General features: G+C 36.3%; 1 long non-coding RNA gene across 1 annotated transcript in view; it reads right to left on the reverse strand.

The window, feature by feature from the left end:
* LOC130708223 (uncharacterized) overlaps positions 1–24,358 on the reverse strand; it is a 40,532-nt gene extending 16,174 nt beyond the window's left edge. The window contains exon 1 of the long non-coding RNA XR_009008326.1: positions 24,296–24,358. This is a non-coding gene — a long non-coding RNA (uncharacterized LOC130708223). The remainder of the gene's footprint in view (positions 1–24,295) is intronic.
* Positions 24,359–26,052: the final 1,694 nt, after the last annotated feature.

Genomic DNA, 26,052 nt, shown 5'->3' on the forward strand with positions numbered 1-26,052 from the left:
TCTAACTGGTCTGAGGTGATACCTCATTGTAGTTTTGATTTGCATTTCTCTAATAATTAGTGATGTTGAGCAGCTTTTCATGTGCTTCTTGGCCATCTGTATGTCTTCTTTGGAGAAATGTCTATTTAGGTCTTCTGCCCATTTTTGGATTGGGTTGTTTGTTTCTTTAATATTGAGCTGAATGAGCTGTTTATATATTTTGGAGATTAATCCTTTGTCCGTTGATTCCTTTGCAAATATTTTCTCCCATTCTGAGGGTTGTCTTTTCGTCTTATTTATGGTTACCTTTGCTGTACAAAAGCTTTGAACTTTCATTAGGTGCCATTTGTTTATTTTTGTTTTTATTTCCATTACTCTAGGAGGTGGATCAAAAAAGATCTTGCTGTGATTTATGTCAAAGAGTGTTCTTCCTATGTTTGCCTCTAAGAGTTTTATAGTGTCTGGTCTTACATTTAGGTCTCAATGCATTTGGAGTTTATTTTTGTGCATGGTGTTAGGGAGTGTTCTAATTTCATTCTTTTACATGTAGCTGTCCAGTTTTCCCAGCACCACTTATTGAAGAGACTGTCTTTTTTCCATTGTATATCCTTGCCTCCTTTGTCATAGATTAGTTGATGATAGGTGCGTGGGTTTATCTCTGGGCTTTCTATCTTGTTCCATTGATCTATGTTTCTGTTTTTGTGCCAGTACCATATTGTCTTAATTACTGTAGCTTTGTAGTATAGTCTGAAGTCAGGGAGTCTGATTCCTCCAGCTCCATTTTTTTCCCTCAAGACTGCTTTGGCTATTCGGGGTCTTTTGTGTCTCCATACAAATCTTAAGATGATTTGTTCTAGTTCTGTAAAAAATGCCATTGGTAATTTGATAGGGATTGCATTGAATCTGTAGATTGCTTTGGGTAGTATAGTCATTTTCACAATATTGATTCTTCCAATCCAAGAACATGGTATATCTCTCCATCTGTTGGTATCATTTTTAATTTCTTTCATCAGTGCCTTACAGTTTTCTGCATACAGGTCTTTTGTCTCCCTAGGTAGGATTATTCCTAGGTATTTTATTCTTTTTGTTGCAATGGTAAATGGGAGTGTTTCCATAATTTCTCTTCCACATTTTTCATCATTAGTGTATCGGAATGCAAGAGATTTCTGTGCATTAATTTTGTATCCTGCAACTTTACCAAATACATTGATTAGCTCTAGTAGCTTTCTGGCAGCATTTTTAGGATTCTCTATGTATAGTATCATGTCATCTGCAAACAGTGACAATTTTACTTCTTCTTTTCCAATTTGTATTTCTTTTTCTTCTCTGATTGCCGTGGCTAGGACTTCCAAAACTATGTTGAATAATACTGGTGAGAGTGGACATCCTTGTCTCGTTCCTGATCTTAGAGGAAATGCTTTCAGTTTTTCACCATTGAGAATGATGTTTGCTGTGGGTTTTTCATATATGGCCTTTATTACCTTGAGGTAGGTTCCCTCTATGCCCACTTTCTGGAGAGTTTTTATCATAAATGGTGCTGAATTTTGTCAAAAGCTTTTTCTGCATCTATTGAGATGATCATATGGTTTTTCTTCTTCCATTCGTTAATATGGTGTATCACATTGATTGATTTGCATATATTGAAGAATCCTTGCATCCCTGGGATAAATCCCACTTGATCATGGTGTATGATCCTTTTATTGTGTTGTTGGATTATGTTTGCTAGTATTTTGTTGAGGATTTTTGCATCTATATTCATCAGTGATGTTGGTCTGTCATTTTCTTTTTTTGTAGTATCTTTGCCTGATTTTGATATCAGGGTGATGGTGGCCTCATAGAATGAGTTTGGGAGTGTTCCTTCCTCTGCAATTTTTTTTTAAATTAACTAATTAATTTTATTTATTTTATTTTTTTGGCTGTGTTCGGTCTTCATTTCTGTGCGAGGGCTTTCTCTAGTTGCAGCAAGTGGGGGCCAATCTTCATCGCGGTGCGTGGGCCTCTCACTATCGCGGCGTCTCTTATTGTGGAGCACAGGCTCCAGACGCGCAGGCTCAGTAGTTGTGGCTCACGGGTCCAGTTGCTCAGCGGCATGTGGGATCTTCCCAGACCAGGGCTCGAACCCGTGTCCCCTGCATTAGCAGGCAGATTCTCAACCACTGCGCCACCAGGGAAGCCCCCCTCTGCAATTTTTTGGAAGAGTTTGAGAAGGATGAGTGTTAGCTCTTCTCTAAATGTTTGATAGAATTCACGTGTGAAGCCATCTGATCCTGGACTTTTGTTTGTTGGAAGATTTTTTATCACAGTTTCAATTTCATTACTTGTGATTGGTCTGTTCATATTTTCTGTTTCTTTCTGGTTCAGTCTTGGAAGCTTATACCTTTCTAAGAATTTGTCCATTTCTTCCAGGTTGTCCATTTTATTGGCATAGAGTTGCTTGTAGTAGTCTCTTAGGATGCTTTGTATTTCTGCAGTGTCTGTTGTAACTTCTCCTTTTTCATTTCTAATTTTACTGATTTGAGTCCTCTCCCTCTTTTTCTTGATGAGTCTGGCTAATGGCTTATCAATTTTGTTTATCTTCTCAAAGAACCAGCTTTTAGTTTTATTGATTTTTGCTATTGTTTTCTTTGTTTCTGTTTCATTTATTTCCGCTCTGATCTTTATGATTTCTTTCCTTATGCTAACTTTGGGTTTTGTTTGTTCTTCTTTCTCTAGTTCCTTTAGGTGTAACATTAGATTGTTTACTTGAGATTTTTCTTGTTTCTTGAGGTAGGCTTGTATAGCTATAAACTTCTCTCTTAGAACTGCTTTTGCTGTATCCCATAGGTTTTGGATCGTCGTGTTTTCATTGTCATTTGTCTCTAGGTATTTTTTTATTTCCTCTTTGATTTTTTCAGTGACCTCTTGGTTATTTAGTAACGTATTGTTTAGACTCCATGTGTTTGTGTTTTTTACGCTCTTTTCCTTGTAATTCATTTCTAATCTCATAGCTTTGTGGTCAGAAAAGATGCTTGATATGATTTCAATTTTCTTAAATTTACTGAGGCTTGATTTGTGACCCAACATGTGATCTATCCTGGAGAATGTTCCGTGCACACTTGAGAAGAAAGTGTAATCTGCTGGTTTTGGATAGAATGTCCTATAAAGATCAATTCAATCTATCTGGTCTATTGTGTCATTTAAAGCTTCTGTTTCCTTATTTATTTTCATTTTGGATGATCTGTCCATTGGTGTAAGTGAGGTGTTAAAGTCCCCCACTATTATTGTGTTACTGTCGATTTCCTCTTTTATAGCTGTTAGCAGTTGCCTTATGTATTGAGGTGCTCCTATGCTGGGTGCATATATATTTATAATTGTTATATCTTCTTCTTGGATTGATCCCTGGATCACTATGTAGTGTCCTTCCTTGTCTCTTGTAACATTCTTTATTTTAAAGTCTATTTTATCTGATATGAGTATTGCTACTCCAGCTTTCTTTTGATTTCCATTTGCATGGAATATCTTTTTCCATCCCATCACTTTCAGTCTGTATGTGTCTCTAGGTCTGAAGTGGGTCTCTTGTAGACAGCATATATATGGGTCTTGTTTTTGTATCCATTCAGCAAGCCTGTGTCTTTTCGTTGGAGCATTTAATCCATTCACGTTTAAGGTAATTATCGATATGTATGTTCCTATGAGCATTTTCTTAATTGTTTTGGGTTTGTTTTTGTAGGTCCTTTTCTTCTCTTGTGTTTCTCACTTAGAGAAGTTCCTTTAGCATTTGTTGTAGAGCTGGTTTGGTGGTGCTGAATTCTCTTAGCTTTTGCTTGTCTGTAAAGCTTTTGATTTCTCCATTGAATCTGAATGAGATCCTTGCCGGGTAGAGTAATCTTGGTTGTAGGTTCTTCCCTTTCATCACTTTAAGTATATCGTGCCACTCACTTCTGTTGTAGAGTTTCTGCTGAGAAATCAGCTGTTAACCTTATGGGAGTTCCCTTGTATGTTACTTGTCGTTTTTCCCTTGCTGCTTTCAAGAATTTTTCTTTGTCTTTAATTTTTGCCAATTTGATGACTATGTGTCTCAGTGTGTTTCTCCTTGGGTTTATCCTGTATGGGACTCGCTGCGCTTCCTGGACTTGGGTGGCTATTTCCTTTCCCATGTTAGGGAAGTTTTTGACTATAATCTCTTCAAATATTTTCTCTGGTCCTTTCTCTCTCTCTTCTCCTTCCGGGACCCCTATAATGCGAATGTTGTTGCGTTTAATGTTGTCCCAGAGGTCTCTCAGGCTGTCTTCATTTCTTTTCATTCTTTTTTTTTTTAGTCTGATCCGCAGCAGTGAATTCCACCATTCTGTCTTCCAGGTCACTTAACTGATCTTCTGCCTCAGTTATTCTGCTATTGATTCCTTCTAGTGTAGTTTTCATTTTAGTTATTGTATTGTTCATCTCTGTTTGTTCTTTAATTCTTCTAGGTCTTTGTTAAACATTTCTTGCATCTTCTCGATCTTTGCCTCCATTCTTTTTCTGAGGTCCTGGATCATCTTCACTATCATTATTCTGAATTCCTTTTCTGGAAGGTTGCCTATCTCCACTTCATTTAGTTGTTTTTCTGGGGGTTTATCTTGTTCCTTCATCTGGTATATAGCCCTCTACCTTTTCATCTTGTCTATCTTTCTGTGAATGTGGTGTGAAATACTTTTTTTTTTTCTGCATCTATTGAGAGGATCATATGGTTTTTCCTTTTTAGTCTATTGATATGGTGAATTACACTGATTAGTGAACATGAACCACATCTACAGTCCTGGGATAATCCAACTTAGTTATGATGTTTTATCCTTTTTTTATATTTCTGGATTTTATTAGCTAATATTTTGCTGAAGATAGTTGCATCCAACTATCTTTATGTGATATATTAGTCTTAAATTGTCTTTTCTTGAAATGTCTTTGCTCTGGAATCAGAGTGAATACTAGTCTCATAAAATGAGTTGGGAAGTATTCCTTTTTCTTCTATTTTCCAAAAACATTTGAGTAAAATTGGTATATTTCTTCCTTAAATGTTTGGTAGAATTTACCAGTGAAGCCATCTGAGCGTGGAGTTTTCTTTGTAGGGAGGGTTTTAATTACAAATTCAATTCAATCTAACAATGTCTGCCATCCAGTTGGGATGTTTGAAGCATTTATAGTTAATGTACTTATTTATATGATTGAATTTAAACCTACCACCTTGTTATTTTTTCCTTTTTCTCCAGCAGTGGACTGTCATTGTTTGTTACTTGATGGGTAGTTTATGGTGGGATGTAGAGGGTTCTTATTTCTCCTGCCCATCCTCAGCCTTAGGCAGGCCATGTGTACCCAGGTGCTTAGGTGTAGGCTTTCCCAGTTTTTCTGTCCCTCCCAGCTCTAGGAATCAAACTCTTGGGAGTCTTGGGCTGGAGAAGGTTTTCTGCCTCTCCTCCAGCAGCATACAGCTCTTCTTCCCAGTGCAAGACTCATGGTTGGGCAGAGGAGTTTACTGTCTTTCTCACTGTGGCATATGGATTTTGCTTCTGTCCCTTCCTCAGCAGCACTGTACCTATGCCTGGGCCCTGGGAGTAAATGGTTTCCTGTCCATCCCCCAGAGGTTTACAGCTTTTACTTTGCATGTGAGAAAAGTCTAGAAAGTGGACAGATTTTCATCAAGGAGCATGTTCTCGGATCTCCTGGCCTGTACCCGAGACTGTACTCACAGTCTTTTTTGTGAACACCAGGTAGAGACCAATGGACAAGAATTGACAAATGAATGACTCCAAAGTTCCCAAATATCCTAAGCTGTCAGGGTAGCCCCTACTCAGCTTTAAGGTTTTGTTAAAACTTTAACTGTTTTCTTTTTCCTGCTTTTATGACAACAACCACTTCTGTCTATGCTCTGCAAAAGGTGAAACAGGTTGTCTGTGCCATTTCTCCTTGGAGAGACTTGTCACCCTTTAGAATTTATCTGTTTGTCTTGCAACCTCAGTTCTCTGAATGGTTTGATAAGTTATTACCTGGCTTTTTTCTCATTGTTAGGATGCAAGCGAGACTTTTTTTTTTTTTTTTTTTTTGGCCGTGGGAGATGTGCAAGGAGATAGATGAAACAAGACTGGCAAAATGAGTGATGGCAGATGGAGATTAATATTTTTTTTCTAATTCTGTGTATGTTTGAAATTTTCCAGAATAAAAAGTTTTTGAATAATTGCCTGAAGATTGAAACACTTTAGAGATTAGGCTTCATATTCTAGAAACTGCTTTATAATTAATATTTACTCTAAAATAGAAGAGCCTTTGATAAACTGTATTTATAAAGTAAAGGATTTCACCTCTGAAAGCAGAAGGATGTTAGAAAGAGTGGTGAGGAATTTGCCCTAATAATTAACTCAGAAGCTCTGATTATTGCATTTCCATCCCATGACCTCTGCAATCTTCTTGTTTGCCAATGTTGCTAACTTCACTCAGTGTAAAGAAGTTAATTTTCTTGTCAACTGAACTTTGAGTCTTTTTATTACCAGCTATTACAGATACTTGTGTAGATTTCAATCCTGAGAGAAAGGACCCCAATGATGAAGAAATTGTATTAAATACTCCAGCCCTTAATAAAAAGATTCTATTTCTAATCTTATTTTTTTATTGAAGTATAGTTGATTTACGATGTTGTGTTAATTTCTGCTGTACAGCAAAGTGACTCAGTTATACACATATATACATTCTTTTTTGTGTGTTCTTTTCCATTACGGTTTATCCCAGGAGATTGGATATAGTTCCCTGTGCTATGCAGTAGGACCTTGTTGTTTATCCAGTCTAAATGTAATGGTTTGAATCTACTAACCCCAAACTCCCAGTCCATCCTTCTCCCTCCCCCCTCCCCCTTGGCAACCACAAGGCTGTTCTCTATGCCTGTGAATCTGTTTCTGTTTTGTAGATAGGTTCATTTGTGCCATATTTTAGGTTCCACATATAAGTGATATCATGTTATTTGTCTTTCTCTTTCTGATTTACTTCACTTAGTATGATAACCTCTAGTTGCATCCATGTTGCTGCAAATGGCATTATTTCATTCTTTTTTATGACTGAGTAGTATTCCATTGTATATTTGTACCACATCTTCTTTACCCATTCATCTGTTGATTCATTTAGGTTGTTTCCATGTTTTTGCTATTGTGAATAGTGCTGCTATGAACATAGGGGTGCATGTATCTTTTTGAATTATAGTTTTGGGAGGTATATGCCCAGGAGTGGGATTGCTGGATCATATGGTAAATCTATTTTTAGTTTTCGGAGGAACCTCCATACTGTTTTCCATTGTTGTCTGTACCAACTTACATTCCTACCAACAGTGTAGGAGGGTTCCCTTTTCTCCATACCCTCTCCAGCATTTGTTATTTGCAGACTTTTTAATGATGGCCATTCTGACCAGTGTGAGGTGGTACCTCACTGTGGTTTTGATTTGCATTTTTCTAATAATTAGTGATGTTGAGCATCTTTTCATGTTCCTACTGGCCATCTGTATGTCTCCTTTGGAGAAATGTCTATTAAGGTCTTCTGCCCATTTTTCAATTGGGTTGTTTGTTTTTTTCTTGTTGACTTGTATAAGCTGTTTGTATATTTTGGAGATTAAGCCCTTGTCAGTTGCATCATTTGCAAATATTTTCTCCCATTCCATAGGTTGCCTTTTTGTTTTTTAGTTTTAGTTTTAGTTTTTTATGGTTTCCTTTGCTGTGCAAAAGCTTGTAAGTTTGATTAGGTCCCATTTGTTTATTTTTGTTTTTATTTCTATTGCCTTGGGAGACTGACCTAAGAAAACACTGATACAACCTACGTCAGAGAATGTTTGGCCTATGCTATGCTTTCTTCTAGGAGTTTTATGGTATCATGTCTTATGTTCGTCTTTAAGCCATTTTGAGTTTATTTTTGCACATGGTGTGAGGGTGTGTTCTAACTTCATTGATTTACATGCAGCTGTCCAACTTTCCCAGTACCATTTGCTGAAGAGACTGCCTTTTTCCCATTGTATAGTCTTGCCTCCTTTGTTGAAAATTAATTGACTGTAGGTGTATGGGTTTATTTCTGGACTCTTTATTCTGTTCCATTGATCTGTATGTCTGTTTTTGTACCAATACCACACTGTTTTAATTACTGTAGCTTTGTAGTATTGTCTGAAATCTGGGAGAGTTATGCCTCCTGCTTTTTTTCCCTCACGATTGCTTTGGCAATTCTGGGTCTTTTATGGTTCCATATAAATTTTTGGATTATTTGTTCTAGTTCTGTGAAAAATGTCATGGGTAATTTGATAGGGATCACATTAAGTCTGTAGATTGCTTTGGGTAGTATTGTCATTTTAACAATATTAATTCTCCCACTCCAAGAGCATGGGATATCTTTCCATTTCTCTGAATCCCCTTTAATTTCCTTTATTAATGTTTTATAGTTCTCAGTGTATAAGTCTTCCACCTCCTTGGCCAGGTTTATTCCTAGGTTTTTTTTTTTTTTGTTTGGTGCAATTTTAAAAGGGTTTTTTTTTTTTTAACATTCCCTTTCTGATATTTCATTATTAGTGTAAAGAAATGCAACTGATTTCTGAATGTTAATCTTGTATCCTGCTACTTTGCTGAAGATTCTCCTATTTCTTAAACCACTCTCTCTGGCTTCTTTTTCTTTGCACAACCCCAATGCTCCTTGACTGCCAGTCCACTCTATAGCATTGACCATATATAAGGTGCATAGTATGTGCCAGGCGCTGTGGCAGATACTTTTATACATATTACCTTCACATCACAGAGCCTCTCCTCCATTTCCACAGGTTCTCTTGTTGACCTCATCTGTTGCTCTGCCTCAAATCTCAATTCTAGCATCTCTAGGTCTGCCCTTTGTCCACAGGTCTAGGGCCACATTCCCAACCGATGGACTTCTTCATATTGTCCTCTCTTGCCCCTCAAACTTGATATGTCTGACATAGAAATACTTATGCCATTCCAGCTGCCATTTTATATCATGCCAGAAAATATGTGCTAAAAAATTACCACAGAAAATATTAACACATATTTCAAGTCACACTAAATATTGAAAAAATTCTATATACCTCAAACCCTATGAAGTTGTACTTTTTAATGACGTGACATTCCTTATCTATGTTATTGACCATGCTAAAAGGGGAATAACTCTTACCTTTTGGCAAAATAGCTGAAGAATTATCACAAAATATATTAAATACTCACTATAAGCTGAAAATATGAAAATGTAATTCCTAAAAAGGATGAACTCCCAAGACTTTGGGGGAAGAGCTTAATAAAAATCATTCTCTGAGTTAACTTTCACAATGTTAGAGTGTTCCCCCAAATTAAACTGCTCCTTAATTTTATCAAAGGGAATAAATATAAAGATAACTTTGGATATTTTTTTATTGTTGTCTATAATGGTGTCATGCTATGTAACTGAAGAGTAATAATCATTATAGGGTCTAAAATAAGACAGCCAAAGAGCAATGTTTGTCAATATTTATCAACTTTATTCATAGCAGAAGGTAACTTGATTGACTGAACAATTCAAGCATTTGAGTCAGATTCACTTTGTCTTTATATAATAGTAAGAAGCTCTTCTGGTTTGACGACAACTCTCCACAGGCCCACCCAGTTACTTTTCCTTTTTGCTGTACCAGATGGTCCTTCTTATTGGGAAGAAATGCAATCAAAAACCAACTCCAAGATAACTGAAAAATTGAACTCTTAAAGCTAAGACCTGGGCCTTCAACCACAGGTGACTGATCCATTTATAACACAGCCTAGGGCTGAACAAGCAGAATCTAGTTTCCCCTTTCCCTGTCACATCTTACAGTCACCTTCATTTGTGTAAAATTCTGCTTGGTATGACCTAATGAAGTGTTCCAAGTTTTATTACAGGCCTAGAATTCTGCTCTTCATTCAAACAGTAAATACATTTGCATTTGCCTGAAATACTTGAATGGATTTTTTATAAAATTTATTTTAAGAAAAATTATCAATGTCTTGTTAAAATACTTGAATTTGTAAAAGGAGAGAAAAGTCCATAACTTTGTTATTTTAATACAGCTGTTATCATTTTTTTGTGTTCTGTTCTGGTCAAACTGCTTTGCAAAAGAGTGACAACAGTTGACAACTCAGGAATGTATGTATACAGTGGCAATTTTTTTCAGTAAAAGGCCAGACAGTAAATATTTCAGGCTTTGCAGGCCATACAGTCTGATGGAACTATTTGACTCTGCTTTTGTAGTACAAAAGCAACCATAGACAATACAGAAACAAGTGTGGCTCTGTTCTAATAAAACTATGAACAGTAAAATCTGAATTTCATATAATTTTCATGTGTCACAAAATATTACTCTTTCTTAATTTTCTCTCAGCATTTAAAAATGTAAAATACAGTCTTGACTTGTGGGCCATACAAAAGTGAGTAGCAGGTTGGCTATCCATGGGTCATAGATGGCCAGCCCTGTTTAAGACCTTATCTCTAGTTGTGAACCATGTCCTGAGCTCCACAGCCACAATTTCAGCTTTTTCCTGAACATCCCATCAGCACCTCAAACCAAAACCATTTCAAACCTAACTCAGAACATATGTCTCATGTAAACTGTTCACTTGTCTCAAATCTCCTATTTCTGCTCATGGAACACTGTCTCCCAGTCATCCAGATCTGAAGTTTAAAAATCATTCACTACCCTTGTCAAGTCCTGTCCTGTCTCAAATATGTCTCCAGTTTGCAATTCCCACACCCAGCATCCAAGTTCAGGCTTTCATTGTTTAGCCTGCATTGTTATTGTAGTACTATAATTGGTTTCCATACTTCTAGTACTCCAATGTATCTAATATATTGTTGTCAGAATAAGCTTCCTAAAGGGCTGCTCTAATTATGTCACTACAGAACACTATCTTAAAACTCTGTGTAACTCTATTGCTTGCCAAATGAAATACAAACTTTTCAACTAGCTTTCAAGACCATCCAAAACATCCCAAATATCTTTCTAGTCTTGCTTCACCCTAAATCTTTGTCCATTCATTCAACAAAAGTGAAGGAGCACCTATTAAGTACCAAGGCACTATGCTGGATACACAAGGGGATACAATGATGAGCAAAAACCACATGACCTCTGCCTTCATAGAGTTTACAGCATAGTTGTGGAAAAAGACATGAGTCAAATAATCACTTAAAAAATATAAGAAGAACATGAAGCAATATTTTCAAAGTACTAAAAGAAAAGAACTTCAAATCTAGGGCTTTACATAAAACTAAACTATTATCTAAGTGTGTGGCTGAAATAATGATTCTTTCATGCACATAAGTATCAGAACATTCATCACATAAAGACCACCTTTGAAAACATTTCTAGAAGTGCTCCAGCAATAAAAAAACAAAAACAAAAACCTCTGGAGGCTTTGAGATCTATGGGAAGTAGGACTACTTTAAACTCTGATAGGCCTGATTGTGGTGATATTTTACAGCTGTATACATATGTCAAAGCTTATAAAATTGTACTTTAAATATGTGCAGTGTATGTATGTCAATTATACCTCAATAAAACTGGCAAATATTTGGTAGGAAAAAAATTTTAATGTTAATGTACAGTTTAAAGTAAAAGAATAAAAGGAAAAAGAGAATAAAAGAAACACCTAAGTTATTTTTTAAATCCATAAATAAATGTAAAATTATGACTGTGACTATAGAGAGAGCATAGATGCTCCACCCCTTTTCCCATATCTTGCCCTATTCATCTCTTCCATCTTAGGAATGGCTGTTCCTAAGTTATAGCCATTCATAACGAACCAGTGATCTAGTAAACAAAATGTTTCTCTGAGTTCTATGGGCCGCTTTGCAAATTAATCAACCGAAGGAAGAGTTCATGGGAACCTTCAATATACAGCCGGTTGGTCACAAGCACAGGTAACAACCTGGGCTTGTGGTTGGCATCTGGAGTAGGGAGGGATTAGGGAGTACTGTAGAACAGCACCCTCGACTTGTGGAATCTGATGCTGTCTCTGGGTAGATAAGGTAGAATTGTATAATACTCAGCTGGTGTCAGAGCATTGCTTGTTAGAGGTGTGGGGACAAAATCTCCACCCCCATAACTTAGAATTGGGTGCTCAGAACTAAAAAGACCCCCCATTTTACAAATTAGGAAACTGAGGCACAGAAAAGCTAAGTGTCTTGCCTGAGGTCATTACGCCAGTGAGTAGTAGAACTGGGATTACAAACCAAAGTAATCTGGTTCAAGAGTCCACACTCTCAACTATGAAATTAATAGATGAAGAGGGAAGAGAAAGAATTTCAAGCTGATGAAACAATACATGAAAATACCCCATGTGCTTGGGGAGTATGGGGATTCAACGTAGGCCAGCGTGGCTAGGGCAGAGAGGCGAAAGAAACATGAAGACGTCTCTGAGAGGACGTAGAGGCCTATTACGCAAAACCTTCTAAACCAGGTTGCAGAATGTTGTCTTTATTCTTAGAACAATGGATACCATTTAAGTCTTGTAAGTAGGGACTAATAGGAATTTTGAAGATATTATTTTGGTTTCAATGTGGAAAAGAGATTAGAGAGGGCTAGAGTGGATGTGAATAAACTCATTATTGCAGTTGTACACATGAGATATGTTGGTAGTTGAACTGTGATAAAAGTCAGCTTGAAGAAAGAAAGGCAAGCTGGAAATAAACATCTTACTGCATAACTCAGAAGTCTTTTCCTTCGTAGTAATTAGAGGCAGATTGATATTGGGAGGGAATGGATCTGCTCCGAAACTCTCAAGGTGATGGTAGACATAAAACTCAAGTTCTGGTACAGTGAAGCCTGGAGGAGACTGCTAGTGTCCTGCCCACTCTAAGCAGAATTTTTTAAAATAGGCTATCTTTGGAGAAGAGCAGATAGCCTTCTCCCACAGAGAAAGTATTAGAAGAACACAGAATATAGCCCCTAGTGAATAACTATTGTGCAATGTGTGCCAAGTGAAATTTTATTATGTACTTGGTTTAAATACTATCCATAAGAACTCATCTCTAATCTTATAATGGAAGTCAAAGGGAAAATAAATTCCTACAACATTTAACTTGGAAGAGATATTAGATATTATATAGCCACATTCTTTTTACAAATGAGGAGCCTCATCCAAGCTGTGATGTTAATAATTTAATAAACAGTAGATTAACTTGAAAAGTACCTGGCAGAACATGACACATATTAGCCACTTAATAAGTAATATTTATTAGTATTATGCTTAACATCACTATTTTTGATAAATATTATGTTAACAATAAGAATTCAATAGATGTTTATTCAGTGAGTTCTATGTGTCAGATGTTGGTCAAGGCTTAGAATATAAAAATAACTAAAACACAATCCTTATTTTGAACTTGAGGTGTTCACATCCTACTGATGATTAAATAAAATACGTAAAAGGCTAGATTACAACGTGGGGGATAACTGCAACATAGTAAGTATTAAAGCATTATTTTTAAAGTTTTGTGGGAATTCAAGCCTTATTACTCACAGACCCCGTGTTCTTCCCACTCAACCATTCTGTCTATTCATATAACCCAATACACACACAGATGTATACATACAAACTCAGAGTCAGGTTAAAAATAATGCACTCATGTTCCAAAGTAGAGAAACACCGAATTGAAAGTGAAATTGGTTTTATCATAGGGATTTTCACAGCATGGACACTGTGAAAATCAGTATTCGAAGCTTGAAGCTTTTGTGGTTCAAAATTCAACAAAATGGCATATACATCACAGGTTTTCCCTTTTATTTTAAGAACAATTTGTATCCCAAAGAGAAAATGTAACCAGATAATAGGCTATCAACCTAAACTTTATTTGGATTTTTATGTTTGACTGGGAGAATCCATGCTTATAAGGATTATTTTTGTTTAGATTAAGATCCCAGCATCCTCACACTTAGCATAGTGTTAAATATATTAAACTTGAGAAGGTTTTCTGATACATGTGGTAGAGGACATTTCTTTTCTGCTCAGCATCCTTTCCTTTGGATTAACATGGAATCTCATCCATTCCACATTAATAGTTTCAGTCCATGCAAATCAGGTAAGACTGTCATGACTCAAACAAAACCTATTAAAATATCTCCAGATCATCAGAGATTTCATATCTGGTAACTAGGAGGGAGTGTAATGTTCTATTTTTCTGGACAAATGACTTGTAAAATGAAGTAGATTTGGAGCAACACTAGGCATCTTTCCATTATGATATTCTCTTTCTGAGAATGAGGTCAGGCAAAGATGGATAATCTGAGTGATGGAAAGAAATAAAGAGTCCTAAGGATATCATTTCAACCATTGTATCTAGCTGTGCCCTAAAGCTCTAGCTCCTCCCACTGAAATTTCCACATATGTGAACCAAAAGAATATGTTTTCCACTTAAGCTTGTATGAGTTGAGTTTCTGTTGTCTGCAACCAAATGGTCCTGATGCCTACATGCTGGTAGTACATAACATTTATTGCTATTATTATTTCACAATTATTCAGCACCAGCAATACCTCATACAAAGTACTGTACAATATAATAGGTTTAGCATCACAATTCCTATCATCTAGGAACTTATTTAAATTCGGTCATGACACATATATACAATGGAATATTACACAGCCATAAAAAGAAACGAAACTGGGTCATTTGTAGTTGAGGTGGATGGACCTAGAGTCTGTCATACAGAGTGAAGTATGTCAGAAAGAGAAAAACAGATATCATATATTAATGCATGTATGTGGAACCTAAAAAAATGGTACAGATGAACCGGTTTGCAGGGCAGAAGTTGAGACACAGATGTAGAGAACAAACATATGGACACCAAGGGGGGGAAGCCGTGGGGGTGGGTGGGGATGGTGGTGTGTTGAATTGGGCGATTGGGATTGACAGGTATACACTGATGTGTATAAAATTGATGACTAATAAGAACCTGCTGTATAAAAAAATAAATAAAATTAAATTAAAAAATTAAAAAAAAACACTTATACTGAACTTTCTTTGGGTTATTTGTATGGAAATATGTCAATGTAAATGTTTCAGACATTACATGAAATTTCTAAAAATCTTATATGTTCTGGTATAATGTTATAAGGCATAATTCTAGTTATTACTTTAAAATGTATATCCCAGAAATAACTAAATTTCCTTGTCAATTGCATTACTATGAACTTACATCAAATCTTTAACCGTGGTCATTTTTAAGTCTTTTGTCATTTACAGACAGTCCTGGGTGTACTCTGATGCTTTTGCAAAAATGTTCCCATAAACGGGTTTCATCTTCAAGGAATTCATGGAAAAGACTCTGACAAGTACAGGTTTCTGGTAACTGACTATACTGCTGAAATGAATGAATAAGCATTTTCAGAACTCTAATGGAAAGCTGATGAATTCATAAAAGTGCTAACAAAAGATCAAGATGAAAAAGAAATTAATTACATGGGGCTGAGTGAACTGATAAGGATGATTATAATTTTTGTGACTTTCTGTTTGAATAAAAAAAAATGTGATGTAAATTTATGTAAAAAGAACTTAATATAAAACAATGCCACTCTTCTCACATATTTTCTCTGGTTTTGGAAAATATAGATATTTTCTGTTAAAAACGTGATTTATGCTGACACGTAATAGGTTGATTATTGTTACTATAAATGAATTAATAAATATTTTTAAGTTAAAAAAAAAAAGACACAGACGTAGAGAATGGACTTGAGGACACGGGGATGGGGGAGGTGAAGCTGGGACGAAGTGAGAGTAACATTGACATATATACACTACCAAATGTAAAATAGATAGCTAGTGGGAAGCACCACATAGCACAGGGAGATCAGCTCAGTGCTTTGTGACCACCTAGAGGGGTGGAATAGGGAGGATGGGAGGGAGGCTGAAGAGGGAGGGCATATGGGGATATATGTATACATATAGCTGATTCACTTTGTTATACAGCAGAAACTAACACACCATTGTAAAGCAATTATACTCCAATAAAGATGTAAAAACGATTTAAATAAATAAATAAGGCCATGAAAATGAGAAGAATATTCATTTGTCAGGAAAGAAGGTGAGGTAAATAGAAAGAAAGATTGTGATACTACACTGATCTCTCTGATGTGCTTTTCCTTAGACGTTGCCCTTACCCATTCAGAGGACAATCTGCAGTAATTTTACTAGATTAAAGCAAGTATGAGAAGGTAGAATAACAACCAACAAGAGGATAACTCAATTGCCATATACTCATAAAACTAGAATACAACAGCAGTAAAATAAATGCACCACAGCTCCACACATCACATTGATGAATCTCAAACACAATGTAGAGTGACAGAGCAACTTCAGAATACTATGAAAACATAAACACTTAATGTACTACTAGAAATATATAAACATAGAGTAAAACTATAATGAAACTTGAGGAAATGATCAAATTAATATTCAGAATAGTAGCTACCCTTGGTAGGAAAGGAGAGGGATGTGACTGGAGAGGGGTAGACAGAGGCTCTCAAAGGCACGTTTAGCGTTCTATTGCTTACTCTGGGGTGAGAGCACAGAGGTGTACTGGTTCCTATTGCTGCTGTAACAAATTATTGCAAACTTAGTAGCTTTAAAACATTAAAATTTATTATCTTTCAGTTTTCAAGTTTAGAAGTCTGAAATGGGTCTTATGGGGCATAAATCAAAGTGTTGGCAGAGCTGAGAGCTTTCTGGAGGATCCAGAAGAGAATACATTTTTGGGCTCTTCCAGTGTTTAGAGGCTGCTGCATTTCTTGATTTCTGGCTATACTGCTCCAACCTCTGCTTCTGTCATCACATGTCCTTCTCTGATTCTGACCTTCCTACCTCCCTATAATAAGGATCCTTGTGATTACACTGGCCCACACAGATAATCCAGGATAATCTCCCCATCTCAAGATCTTTAACGTAATCACATCTGCAAAGTCCCTTTTGCCATGTAAGGTATAATATTCATATGCTCCAGGGATTAGTACATGGACCTCTTGGTGTGTATGGTGGGGAGGAGGGCAGGGATTACTCTTTCCAACACAGTGAGTGTTTGTTTTATTTCTTATGTCTTATTCATATGTTATATATATTCATAGTGGATGCTGTAGTGTACCACTCAAAATTCTGTTCAGGCCTAAAGCACTCATGCCTTCTGGGGAAACTGGCAGCTGACAGTGCCCTCTAGGAATTGCCCTTAACCAAAGAGAGGAACTTCACCCGATGTTTTCCCCTTCTCCAGAAGCAGCAGATATAGGCAGATATAGGAGTATAAAGGCCTGGCCTCCAGAGCTGCCCAACAACTCCTTCTGCCCAATCTTACTTCTTTTCCTCCCCTTATAGGCACTGATCTCAAGAACATGTCACAGTAGACTTCCTGAGCATAAATCTCCCTCTCAGAGTGTGTTTCCTGATCTACAATAATATCATTTTGTAAAGATAAAATATTTCATGATCATTTAAAAAAATTTAAGGACTACTTAGGGCACTAGTAGGGAGTAAATAAATTCAGAAACAAAAACAAGATGAATTGGAGTAAAAAGAAACTGGAAGCACTAAGTCCAATTTAAAATCCTATGGAAAAGGACACATGTACCCCAATGTTCACTGCAGCACTATTTACAACAGCCAGGACATGGCAACAACCTAAATGTCCAACGACAGATGAATGGATAAAGAAAATGTGGTACATATATACAATGGAATATTACTCAGCCATAAAAAGGAACGAAATTGGGTCATTTGTAGAGATGTGGATGGACATAGAGTCTGTCATACAGAGTGAAGTAAGGCAGAAAGAGGAAAACAAATATCGCATATTAATGCATATATGTGGAATCTAGAAAAATGGTACAGATGAACCTATTTGTAGGGCAGGAATAGAGATGTAGACGTAGAGAACGGACATGTGGACACAGTGGGGGAAGGGGAGGGTGGGACGAATTGGGAGATCAGGATTGACATAAATACACTACCATGTGTAAAATAGATAGCTAGTGGGAACCTGCTGTATAGTACAGGGAGCTCAGCTAGGTGCTCTGTGATGACCTAGATGGGGGTGAAGGGGGGGGGAGAGAAGTCCAAGAGGGAGGGAATATAGGTATATGTATAGCTAATTCACTTCATTGTACAACAGTAACTAACACAACATTGTAAAGCAATTTTACTCCAATAAAAAATAAAATAAAATAAAAATAAATTTAAAAAATAAAATAAAATCCTATAGATATCTAGATACTTAGTAAATGCTTTGATTGAGGAATTAGCAGTAGATTTCAAAAGAATTAGATAAATTCAACATTTCAAAATAACTCTCAATATGAATTAGCAACTGAACTATTCAGGGAGGTCAGGGTTAATTAACTCTTAATTTGGACTTTTGGATTTAGTCCCAACTCTGTTTCTTAACTTCTGTGAGCTGTGGTTTTCTTACTATGAAATGAGATAATTGGCTGCTAATCTCTAGTCTAAATAGTTTTAAAATCTTTTAATCCAACCACAAACATAGTATTTACACCAATTAAAAGATCTGAAAAATGAGAACAGACATAAACCAAATAATTTGCCTTTGAAAAAAATGCTGAATCTTTTGTTCTGCTAGCTATTACGTACTCAACATGGTTCCTGTACTCTAAAAGAAAAAGCATGGAAAAGTCCAACCTCTCACAGAGGGTTAGTGATAATTCAAAATCTACATTTGAAAATATTTTCCTCCCTAGTGACAAAAGTCTGAATAGGTCTTTTTTTTTTTTTAGTTGGTTTGTTTGTTTATACTGCAGGTTCTTATTAGTCATCACTTTTATACACATCAGTGTATACATGTCAATCCCAATCGCCCAATTCAGCACACCACCATCCCCACCCCACCGCAGTTTTCCCCCCTTGGTGTCCATATGTCTGTTCTCTACATCTGTGTCTCAACTTCTGCCCTGCAAACCGGCTCATCTGTACCAATTTCCTAGGTTCCACATACATGCGTTAATATACGATATTTATTCTTCTCTTTCTGACTTACTTCACTCTGTATGACAGTCTCTAGATCCATCCACGTCTCAACAAATGACTCAATTTCGTTCCTTTTTATGGCTGAGTAATATTCCATTGTATATATGTACCATAACTTCTTTATCCATTCGTCTGTCCATGGGAATTTAGGTTGCTTCCATGACCTGTCTATTGTAAATAGTGTTGCAACGAACATTGGGGTGCATGTGTCTCTTTGAATTATGGTTTTCTCTGGGTATACGCCCAGTAGTGGGATTGCTGGATCATATGGCAGTTGTAGTTTTAGTTTTTTAAGGAACCTCCATACTGTTCTCCATAGTGGCTGTATCAATTTACATTCCTACCAACAGTGCAAGAGGGTTCCCTTTTCTCCACACCCTCTCCAGCATTTGTTGTTTGTAGACTTTCTGATGATGCCCATTCTAACTGGTGTGAGGTGATACCTCATTGTAGTTTTGATTTGCATTTCTCTAATAATTAGTGATGTTGAGCAGCTTTTCATGTGCTTCTTGGCCATCTGTAGGTCTTCTTTGGAGAAATGTCTATTTAGGTCTTCTGCCCATTTTTGGATTGGGTTGTTTGTTTCTTTAATATTGAGCTGAATGAGCTGTTTATATATTTTGGAGATTAATCCTTTGTCCGTTGATTGCTTTGCAAATATTTTCTCCCATTCTGAGGGTTGTCTTTTGTCTTGTTAATGGTTTCCTTTGCTGTGCAAAAGCTTTGAAGTTTCATTAGGTCCCATTTGTTTATTTTTGTTTTTATTTCCATTACTCTAGGAGGTGGATCAAAAAAGATCTTGCTGTGATTTATGTCAAAGAGTGTTCTTCCTATATTTGCCTCTAAGAGTTTTATAGTGTCTGGTCTTACATTTAGGTCTCAAATCCATTTTGAGCTTATTTTTGTGTATGGTATTAGGGAGTGTTCTAATTTCATTCTTTTACATGTAGCTGTCCAGTTTTCTCAGCACCACTTATTGAAGGGACTGTCCTTTCTCCATTGTGTATCTTTGACTCCTTTGTCATAGATTAGTTGACCATAGGTGTGTGGGTTTATCTCTGGGCTTTCTATCTTGTTCCATTGATCTATGTTTCTGTTTTTGTGCCAGTACCATATTGTCTTGATTACTGTAGCTTTGTAGTATAGTCTGAAGTCAGGGAGTCTGATTCCTCCAGCTCCGTTTTTTTCCCTCAAGACTGCTTTGGCTATTCGGGGTCTTTCATGTCTCCATACAAATCTTAAGATGATTTGTTCTAGTTCTGTAAAAAATGCCATTGGTAATTTGATAGGGATTGCATTGAATCTGTAGATTGCTTTGGGTAGTATAGTCATTTTCACAATATTGATTCTTCCAATCCAAGAACATGGTATATCTCTCCATCTGTTGGTGTCATCTTTAATTTCTTTCATCAGTGTCTTACAGTTTTCTGCATACAGATCTTTTGTCTCCCTAGATAGGTTTATTCCTAGGTGTTTTATTCTTTTTGTTGCAATGGTAAATGGGAGTGTTTCCTTAATTTCTCTTTCAGATTTTTCATCATTAGTGTATAGGAATGCAAGAGATTTCTGTGCATTAATTTTGTATCCTGCAACTTTACCAAATTCATTGATTAGCTCTAGTAGTTTTCTGGTGGCATTTTTAGGATTCTGTACGTATAGTATCATGTCATCTGCAAAGAGTGACAGTTTTACTTCTTCTTTTCCAATTTGTATTCCTTTTATTTCTTTTTCTTCTCTGATTGCCGTGGCTAGGACTTCCAAAACGATGTTGAATAATAGGGGTGAGAGTGGACATCCTTGTCTCGTTCCTGATCTTAGAGGAAATGCTTTCAGTTTTTCACCATTGAGGATGATGTTTGCTGTGGGTTTGTCGTATATGGCCTTTATTATGTTGAGGTAGGTTCCCTCTATGCCCACTTTCTGGAGAGTTTTTATCATAAATGGGTGTTGAATTTTGTCAAAAGCTTTTTCTGCATCTATTGAGATGATCATATGGTTTTTATTCTTCAATTTGTTAATATGGTGTATCACATTGATTGATTTGCGTATATTGAAGAATCCTTGCATCCCTGGGATAAATCCCACTTGATCGTGGTGTATGATCCTTTTAATGTGTTGTTGGATTCTGTTTGCTAGTATTTTGTTGAGGATTTTTGCATCTATATTCATCAGTGATATTGGTCTGTAATTTTCTTTTTTTGTAGTATCTTTGCCTGGTTTTGGTATCAGGGTGATGGTGGCCTCATAGAATGAGTTTGGGAGTGTTCCTTCCTCTGCAATTTTTGGAAGAGTTTGAGAATGGTGTGTGTTAGCTCTTCTCTAAATGTTTGATAGAATTCACCTGTGAAGCCATCTGGTCCTGGACTTTTGTTTGTTGTTAGATTTTAAATCACAGTTTCTATTTCATTACTTGTGATTGGTCTGTTCGTATTTTCTGTTTCTTCCTGGTTCAGTCTTGGAAGCTTCTACCTTTCTAAGAATTTGTCCATTTCTTCCAGGCTGTCCATTTTATTGCCATAGCGTTGCCTGTAGTAGTCTCTTAGGATGCTTTGTATTTCTGCGGTGTCTGTTGTAACTTCTCCTTTTTCATTTCTAATTTTACTGATTTGAGTCCTCTCCCTCTTTTTCTTGATGAGTCTGGCTAATGGCTTATCAATTTTGTTTATCTTCTCAAAGAACCAGCTTTTAGTTTTATTGATCTTTGCTATTGTTTTCTTAGTTTCTATTTCATTTATTTCTGCTCTGATCTTTATGATTTCTTTCCTTCTGCTAACCTTGGGTTTTGTTTGTTCTTCTTTCTCTAGTTCCTTTAGGTGTAACATTGGATTGTTTACTTGACATTTTTCTTGTTTCTTGAGGTAGGCTTGTATAGCTATAAACTTCCCTCTTAGAACTGCTTTTGCTGCATCCCATAGGTTTTGGATCGTCGTGTTTTCATTGTCATTTGTCTCTAGGTATTTTTTTATTTCCTCTTTGATTTCTTCAGTGACCTCTTGGTTATTTAGTAACATATTGTTTAGCCTCCATGTGTTTGTGTTTTTTACGTTTTTTTCCCTGTAATTCATTTCTAATCTCATAGCGTTGTGGTCAGAAAAGATGCTTGATATGATTTCAATTTTCTTAAATTTACTGAGGCTTGATTTGTGACCCAAGATATGATCTATCCTGGAGAATGTTCCGTGCACACTTGAGAAGAACATGTAATCTGCTGTTTTTGGATGGAATGTCCTATAAAGATCAATTCAATCTATCTGGTCTATTGTGTCATTTAAAGCTTGTGTTTCCTTATTTATTTTCATTTTGGATGATCTGTCCATTGGTGTAAGTGAGGTGTGAAAGTCCCCCACTATTATTGTGTTACTGTCGATTTTTTTATAGCTGTTAGCAGTTGCCTTATGTATTGAGGTGCTCCTATGTTGGGTGCATATATATTTATAATTGTTATATCTTCTTCTTGGACTGATCCCTTGATCATTATGTAGTGTCCTTCCTTGTCTCTTGTAACATTCTTTATTTTAAAGTCTATGTTATCTGATATGAGTATAGCTACTCCAGCTTTCTTTTGACTTCCATTTGCATGGAATATCTTTTTCCATCCCATCACTTTCAGTCTGTATGTGTCCCTAGGTCTGAAGTGGGTCTCTTGTAGACAGCATATATATGGGTCTTGTTTTTGTATCCATTCAGCAAGCCTGTGTCTTTTGGTTGGAGCATTTAATCCATTCACGTTTAAGGTAATTATCGATATGTATGTTCCTATGACCATTTTCTTAATTGTTTTGGGTTTGTTTTTGTAGGTCCTTTTCTTCTCTTGTGTTTCTCACTTAGAGAAGTTCCTTTAGCATTTGTTGTAGAGCTGGTTTGGTGGTGCTGAATTCTCTTAGCTTTTGCTTGTCTGTAAAGCTTTTGATTTCTCCATCGAATCTGAATAAGATCCTTGCCGGGTAATCTTTGTTGTAGGTTCTTCCCTTTCATCACTTTAAGTATATCATGCCACTCCCTTCCAGCTTGTAGAGTTTCTGCTGAGAAATCAGCTGTTAACCTTATGGGAGTTCCCTTGTATGTTATTTGTCGTTTTTCCCTTGCTGCTTTCAATAACTTTTCTTTGCCTTTAATTTTTGCCAATTTGATGACTATGTGTCTCGGCGTGTTTCTCCTTGGGTTTATCCTGTATGGGACTCGCTGCGCTTCCTGGACTTGGGTGGCTATTTCCTTTCCCATGTTAGGGAAGTTTTCGACTATAATCTCTTCAAATATTTTCTCTGGTCCTTTCTCTCTCTCTTCTCCTTCTGGGACCCCTATAATGTGACTGTTGTTGCGTTTAATGTTGTCCCAGAGGTCTCTTAGGCTGTCTTCATTTCTTTTCATTCTTTTTTCTTTAGTCTGTTCCGCAGCAGTGAATTCCACCATTCTGTCTTCCAGGTCACTTATCCGTTCTTCTGCCTCAGTTATTCTGCTATTGATTCCTTCTAGTGTAGTTTTCATTTCGGTTATTGTATTGTTCATCTCTGTTTGTTTTTTCTTTAATTCTTCTAGGTCTTTGTTAAACATTTCTTGCATCTTCTTGATCTTTGCCTCCATTCTTATTCCGAGGTCCTGGATCACCTTCACTATCATTATTCTGAATTCTTTTTCTGGAAGGTTGCCTATCTCCACTTCATTTAGTTGTTGTTCTGGGGTTTTATCTTGTTCCTTCATCTGGTATATAGCCCTCTGCCTTTTCATCTTGTCTATCTTTCTGTGAATGTGGTTTTTGTTCCTGGCTTTCATATTTTACATTGTGTACATTTCAAATACAACATAACTAAAGAAGATTAACTCAGTATATCTCCTTATCTACTACTTCACTTGGAATATTAATATTGAATGTGTATATTCACGCCATGACCTGTTTTAGAATAATACCTTTCATGCCTATTATGTCATTAGGAATAGTATATAAAATATTCTATATTGTATATAGCTATAGACTATCCACACAAGTGAGGATTTATATGGCTAGGGAAGATACATTATATGAACTGGTAAGCATAGACAGATGTTCCCTGCAGTCACTGAGCCATGTGGTTTGGAGCAAGCCCTAGTAGCATAGATCTAAACCACCACAGGCTCACAGATTGGAGAAAGGTCCATTGTGGAGTAAACACTCATTTATCAGCAAGTGTGTGTAGTGCAGGATATGTGACAGACATTTCATCTGGAAATCTAGCCTTGGCCTAAAGCCCCAACACAATTTTAGAACTCACTAGGTACTCTGAACTGAAAATAACAAATCCAAAGCCTAAGAACCAATTAAAATACAAACCAAACAACCTACCTCCTAAGATTAGGAAAAGTACTGCTTTAGACTTGCCCTTTAGTTTCCCATGTCCAACTTGATATTAGCCTCCTAGAACCATAAAGAAAAAATGGTTTTGAAATCATATTTGGGCCTAAATCATAACTTTGCCACATTTTGGTTTTTTGAATTTGGATGATACCTAATTATTTTAGCTTCAGCTTTCTCATTTGTAAATCTAACTTCCTCATTGAGAAAGAAAAATGAAATAACTAATTTAAACTACTTTAGGATTCTAAAAGGCCATGCAACTGTGTTTCTGTTCTTGATGAAGTTGGTTTTGATGGTGAGGGGTTGACAGAGTTACCACCTTATTCATAATCAATAGAATCAAGAGATTAGAAGAAAAAGAAAATGCTACAACAGCAGCATGAAAGAGGAGGCTGGTGGGGCAGGCTTTTTTTCCATTCAATAAATGACTAACAAAGGCAATTACATTAGAAACAATATTAATATGGGATTTGTATACTAAATCAATCCACCTTCTAGGCAGCCATCCTAGTTAACAAGTGAACCTAGCCCTTCTTCCCAGATGTGTAATTCATAAAACATGTCAATCCAATAGGAAACAGTTAACCAAGCCATGTGCCCATTCTTGTATATGTCAAACAACAACAAAAAACACAAAATCACTAAATTGATGGTCTGAAGATTATGTTTCTAATAACTGCAGAAAAATGCTAGCACGAGTTCAGCTCTTGTCAAGCCATTGGTTCAAAGGCATAACAGATTATATAAAAGGAGGAGAAAAGAGGCTAACTTAGAATATTATAAATGACACTAGACTAGCTGTCAGTAACCAGAATTCAAAGGCTAGCTCTTCCATGAATGAACTGTTTTACTTCATATAAGCCACTTTGCTTGGCTGGGCTTCTGCAGTTACAAATGCATTCTCTGGTTTATTTATTCAACAAATGTTTCTTGATCACATACTAAGTACCAAGCACTGCTTTAGTTGCTAGTGATTCAATAGTGAGCAAATACAAATATAGTTCCTACCCTCATGGAGTTACTAAAACTTGTTTCACTTTGTAAATCAACTATACCTCAATTAAAACAAAAACAAAAACCTGTTTCACTGGATTATTGTGAGAATGAAACAAGTTAATATACTTAAAATATTTTGTTGTAATGTACTACAGGTAAAATCCAAATGTCTCAGTGCCCACCACTCTCTAATTTATTTAGGTTTTGAAGCATTTAGAAAAGTATAGAGAATAACATAAACCTTTATGTACCATCCTCCAGCTCTAGTCAATCTTGCCATTTTTGCCTCGTTTTGTTTCTTTGTTTGGTTTAGCTCTCCTCTCCCTCTACTGTTTCCCAATCTTATTTCCCTTCCTTCTTCCCTACATGTAGCTACTATCCTGAATGTTGTGTTTAACATTTCTATGTAGTTTTTAAAAAATAGTTACTACATAAATTAGTGCCTTATGGTAGCATTGTGTATTTTGGAATTCCATTTAAATTGTATTGTACTGTACATATCATTCACCAGTTTGTTTTTCATTAAAAATTTTATTGGAGATTTAAAAAAATATTATCATAGTATTAGTTCATTCATTTTCAGTTCTATAGAGAAAGGACTGGCAAACTTTTTCCATAAAGGGCCAGATAGAAAATATTTTAGGCTTTTTGGGCCATATTGGCTTTGCAGCAACTACTCTGTGTTTTGACACAAAAGTAGACATACACGACACATAACAAATGAGGATGGCCATGTTCCAATAAAACTT

This window comes from Balaenoptera acutorostrata, chromosome 5 (genome assembly GCF_949987535.1).
Source record: "Balaenoptera acutorostrata chromosome 5, mBalAcu1.1, whole genome shotgun sequence".
Classification (NCBI taxonomy): domain Eukaryota; kingdom Metazoa; phylum Chordata; class Mammalia; order Artiodactyla; family Balaenopteridae; genus Balaenoptera; species Balaenoptera acutorostrata.